This window comes from Mytilus galloprovincialis, chromosome 2, assembly GCF_965363235.1.
Source record: "Mytilus galloprovincialis chromosome 2, xbMytGall1.hap1.1, whole genome shotgun sequence".
In the NCBI taxonomy this organism is placed as follows: domain Eukaryota; kingdom Metazoa; phylum Mollusca; class Bivalvia; order Mytilida; family Mytilidae; genus Mytilus; species Mytilus galloprovincialis.
This window is the reverse complement of record NC_134839.1, coordinates 23,521,641-23,527,640: the sequence shown is the minus strand read 5'-3', so window position 1 is coordinate 23,527,640 and position 6,000 is coordinate 23,521,641. Positions and strand designations below refer to the sequence as shown.

Below are 6,000 nucleotides of genomic sequence, written 5' to 3'. Positions count from 1 at the left end.
GGACACACTCTAGCTGTTTTCATCTCATCAGGTACTATGCCTGAAGTTATTGACAAGTTAACTATATAAGTAATTGGCTTTGCTAAAATACTTGAGCATCTCTTAAAAACCTTGATGGTATTCCATCCAATCCAGTACTTTTACTTTGATTGAGTTGTTGTAATTACCTGGTAACTGTTTAAAAATATATTCTTCAGTCACAGGTTTTAATTTAAAATTCAAATCATTACAACAAACAATGTTATCAAATTTTTTTAAATATGTCTGTTTTAATATCAAACACTTTTGGGACTGGTGGTAATTTTGATACTAAATTATCAGCTATAGTTGTAAAAAAGTTATTAAAATAGTTAGCCACTGTATTTGAGTCATGACAGTTCTCATTAACTAAATTAATGATTGTTATAATCATTTTCTTGACAATTATATATGCAAGTCAAATAATTTGTTTTCCTTTAACAAAACTATATCAAATATTGCCATTTATTACCATTTGCATATTTGAATGATTGAATTGTGTATATATAGTAATATATATTGTAATATATATTGTATTTTAATGTATGAATGTTTACTGTATTTTGTTTGAGGGCCTCAATGAAAATTAGACTAGTTACCCTCTTTAATTATTATTATTATTATTATTATTATTATTATTATTATTATTATTATTATTATTATTATTATTATTATTATTATTATTATTATTATTATTATTATTATTATTATTATTATTATTATTATTATTATTCACGGTTGTTGCATATGTTTTTATACTCTTTTATTGTTTCTTTATAGAATGTATCATCAAATTCATCTTGTAGTTTCAGATGAGAAGATTCTTGAAAAAGTTTACGACGACGGATGACGACGGACGCCAAGAGCTCAGATGTGAAGCCCTTGAGGCTCCGGTTAGCTAAAAAAAAAAACCAATATGAACTACAAATAAAATGATTTATGACATTTACGGTAATTAGATATGAATCTCATCTTTTCCGAGAATCGACGAGATTTTGACGTCATGAATTTGAAATTCATCATGGCGGACGAGAAGTCCATTATTCGGTAGGTATACAAAATAAATGTCACAAACATTGATATGCGCTTGCTTTCAAAGCGATGGATTACCAGTTTGATTTATACAGTAGTTGTCATTCTATAGAAAACAGTAAATGTCTATTCAGGATAATGCAGCAGGTCAAAATTTTGCAAAAACACCGGTAAAATAAAAAAATACAAACAACAACAGCCACCTGCTGTCAATAAAAGGAATGACTCATTACAGTTCAGACATGTCAGCCTCCATGATGTGAATATAAATTTCAAAAGTATACTCACTATAGTGCACCTATCATAAACATATAGACAAGGTACTTCGTCTGTTGATTAAGTTAAAGTACCACCCCATTAGTGACAGTGATTCTGAAACTTGGGATTTTGGTTTCCCTGTTTTACTAATTGCAACTTCAAATTTGACTTAAAAAACCAACAGTTTATGCTTTATAAAGTCATTTTGTCAACAAGTGCTCAAATACACCTTATAACTAATCCCTGCTGACCGGGCCGCTTGAACTTTTGACGCATACAACAATCACTTTTCCATTGTGGCTTCAGATATTTTGTTATATGACGTCAAAATTTTACGGGAACCTGTGTGATATCCAGTAAACTGTAATGGCCGACAAATAGCGATAAGGTGTATGAGGTCAGTAATAGTAAAATCTTGGAACTTGGAATTGGAATTTCTTTAATGACTATGTTTTCTTTGCAACACACCTTTAATAGTCCTTATCATCTGCACCACTTGAACTTTTGATTTCATAAAAAAAATGTACAGTAATCACTTTTCCATTGTGGTGACAGATATTTTGATGTCAAGGCGGACAAATAGCGATAAGGTGTATACAACTTCAAATTCACATTTCTTCATGTAAACACCATAAATAAGAAATTTTGAAATGATTCAAACCCGTGCAGCATAATGACACAAGTACTAGGCATGTTATCATCAGTTATTGAGTGCTGAACAACGTGTTTCATTGGTCATATGTTGATGTGTTTATGCAGTGATTTTGCTAGCGCTCGTCATTTTCGTAATTTACAAAACAATTTTCGCATTGACAAAAGTATTTCAAACCAATTTTGTCACTAAAAATTTTTAAAGTGTAAAATATTTTCGCATAAAAATACTATAACATGTATAAATTTACCTGTCCTTATGTTTTTGACAAGTTTATGACCCCCAGGTAGTTAACACTTACAACAGGTGTTACAAGTTGTGATTATAACTAATCCGCTTATCACCTTCTGATGAGTCACTAATTCGTTAATTATTAATTAACCATCATAATTATTTTCCCCAGGAAATTCAGTCAGTCTGCATTTCAACACCATGGAGTTCATCAAAATTGTTTCTCCCGAACAGTTCGCATTTTGAGTTTCAATATTTTATAAAAGATCACTTATTGAAGTTTGTTTGTCGTAGATTCGTCATTTGAACGAATTTTCGTCATATTTTATATATATTTTTCATCAAAAAACTTTATTCAAAACATTCAATGTTTTCATGAGTCAAACAGGTGCTTCCTGTACTGTGTTCTATGCAAGGAATGTGAAAGTTCCCCCTGATTATTTATAGACACCAAAAACATAAAATATGAAATCATTTAGTATCTATTCAACGAGAGAGACAAATATTCATCTCTTACTAAAAGAATTTAAATAAGAAAAAAAAATATATTTTCCTGATTGAAACCAGACTCGGTTGGAATTTATTATCCACGTGCCACTTCCCTTTTTAATTTCATTTTAAAACTGAAAGTAGAAAACGTCATTTATTGACTATTCTTGATTTGTATACAACCTCCATACAGGCATTAAAATCGTTCCTAAAAGGATTTTATACAGTTCAAACTTCATAGAAATGTAATCCAAATATTAGGATAATGATTATGCAGTGAGATAATCAGTGCAGTTAATTTCTGCTGTGGTTCCTTGTTTAAAAAAAAATGGAATCTAACTTATGTTGATCAGGAATTTCCCTTGAAACAAACTGAAGAGAAATTGTGAACTAAATTTCCGGATCCCATGTCAGAATCTTTCATAATAAGGTCCAATACAGTTAAATCATACAATAACATCAAATCATGTCTGAGTAGTATTGAAAGAAGAAGAGTAACAAACTTTTTTTGCTACCAAAAGTTAGATTGATATACATGTACCCTCTTGAGTAACAAGTTCCAGAAGTTGTCTTTTTATTAAATAACCTGCTATACATTGTAAAGACAATGCTAAAACCTCCTTTCTTAAGAAAATGAAATGTTTCTGTCTGAATTTCTTTAATTAGGCTTAAATTAAAATATTGTTTGTTTGCCCTTTACAGACTGACCCTATGAATTCGTTGCGACTGAAAATCTTTTATTCGTATTCACCAGCAATATAATATTTTAAATTTTTATTCGTTCCTACCAAAAATCTTATATTTGTATTTCCCGCTCAAAACTTTTTTACTGGAATCCTCGGGTTTTATCTTCCGTGTATAAGGTTAAGTCGGTTTTGTATCACATGAGAGTTTGGCATGAACACTTACATTTAGAAATTCAAAGCATTTGATTGAAGTCGATGTTGCAAATATGAACGTTGCCATTTATACTTGAAGAACAGGATTCATTCAAAAAAGTTTGTCCAATACAAAATTATCAACGTGTGAACAAAATATTTTGATAATGGGCGTTGTATCCTATACATGTAGGGATGGCCTTTGGTGATCCCTAGATCAGCATGATTATGTTATTGCTGCCTTTGACCAGCTTTGACATTTTATTTATATCTGACATCAGGGACTATACTAACAGGACTGGTCACTTATAACGATGTCTATACAAATTATTGTTAGTATAGAAAGTCCCTGCTGACATGAACCAAAGTCCTGTATAAAATTGGAGAATAATTGGCAGTAAAATCACCAAGTTTTCCTAACAGACCATCTCGAGCAAACCTCTTAAAAATGCGATGTAAAATACGTGACAATTGAGTTTCAAGTCTTTTAGATTTTACAACGGGACGCACAAAATCTTAACTGGTTGCATGACAATGATGGTGGGAAATGGCTTTATATTCTAGTCAAATATTCTTTTTATTTCACAGATATTACATGTATCTCTGAAAATTTAAGTTCAAATTTTGATAAAATTGGTAGAATGTCGGAATAAAACATGCCATAGATTGCTCATTGAACACAGAGCTCCAGATAAGCTGCGTATTTGCGTAATCAAGCAATACAAATAAGAAAAAACCCAATGCAATTGCCCATTGCAGGGTTTAATAACCCAATTAATTCACAGGAAAACCCAATTATATGCCAAAACCATGAGTTCTCAACCCTTTTATTGACTACCGTTTGCATTATTTACCCCTATCTGTTTACAGTCGTCGCGTAAATCTATTTTTATAATATTTATAATTGGAAATGTCCTTTCGTTCTAAAAATAAATCCTGACATCAAGTAGCTGAAATGGGTCCCTGTTGGAATATTCCGTTGCTCAAAAGGTACACGTGTTTTTGAAAACATTTCTATCTTCTCGGCGTTTATCCAATTAGCGTGTGTCATGTTGTCATATTTTTCTCCAATTGCTCGGGGTTCATCATAACATATATTGAATTAAAACGAAAATGAATGTCCGGTAAAAATATTGAATAGAAGCATGTTTTCAGCTTCTTTTGAATAGCTGAGGGAAAGTAATGATGATAACAAGACTCAGCCAGTGTTTTAGGAATCGTCCATCGAACACAAGGACGTGTTTGTGTACCTTAACGAGAAATTTGCTACTAAAAACAGGGTTTCGTCAAAAACGAAATCAGTTGAAAAAAGTGAAAGGCCAAATCAATTATGACTTGTTATGTAGTTGGAAAGCATCGGAAACCAAAAGTTCTAACTTAATCCAAATTTATGTAAATTGAATAAAACAGAAACATTCAAGTATAAATTACAGTTTATTTACTATTTTCGTTTTTCATTTTACAGTTAATGTTGAATATAAAGGTATATATGTAAAATAAATTCTGAGACGAGTGCCTGTGAATACATATATCCGTTTTTTACAGTTTATATAAGTTGTGAGAAAATACAAAACTGGTTGAAGGTTTGAAATGGGACACAAATTCAACCTACAAATGCTAGTCAGTGAATGAACCAAATACAACAGCTATAGCACATATACAAAGAAAAAGAAACATATAGGCTAAGATGGAAAAACATCTGGAATTGATATTGCCTAAATATTAAATATTATATGTTGATGAAAAAACCCAATACATTAAGGAGCTTGGTGGTGAAAAACCCAATTTGATATTAATTTGAGGGTGAATTGGAATTGATAATGCAATTAAAAAACTTTATCACCCAATTACAAAAGAAAATGGTGGGTAAAAACCCCAATTTGTGAATTCTTATCTGGAGCTCTGTTGAACAGCTGTTTCACAAACTATGCCAGGGAGATATATGATATTAAAAAACCTTTCGGTCGAGTTAAGCATACAAGGTACATGTACCTAGTTCAGAAGATCAGTGCAAGTTAAAACTCTTTGAAGTTCCAGGCATATACATGTTGAAAATACGCTGCACAGCCCTATATTTTGATATTTGAAAACAAGATAGTAGTGCATATGAATTAACTTCACATTCTACATGATAATTTATTTTCATAACTTCCTGCGACTATTAGTGTAATAGTCCCAGAAACTTTTAGTAAAATCATACTTAAAACAAAAGCAAATACATGTACAGACAAAAATGATATCATGCAGATTTTGTATCTATAAAATAAAATAGTATATATACCTACCTGCCTACCCATGACAAAAAATGTACCGAGCAAAGTTATTTTTGGGGAAAGAAAAATAAAATATTTTACCTACCTACCTACCCTGTTTCAAAAAATAGGGTCAGAAAAGGGCAAACAGACAATATTTTAATTTAGGCCTTATCAATAAAAAATTAAT

At 31.0% G+C, this 6,000-nt stretch overlaps 1 protein-coding gene across 1 annotated transcript in view; it reads left to right on the top strand.

The window, feature by feature from the left end:
• Positions 1–948: 948 nt before the first annotated feature.
• Positions 949–6,000, top strand: part of LOC143063174 (CLIP-associating protein 1-B-like) — a 108,994-nt gene continuing 103,942 nt past the window's right edge. Inside the window, exon 1 of the mRNA XM_076235165.1 lies at positions 949–1,065. The gene's annotated coding sequence lies outside the window, so the exon portion shown is untranslated. The remainder of the gene's footprint in view (positions 1,066–6,000) is intronic.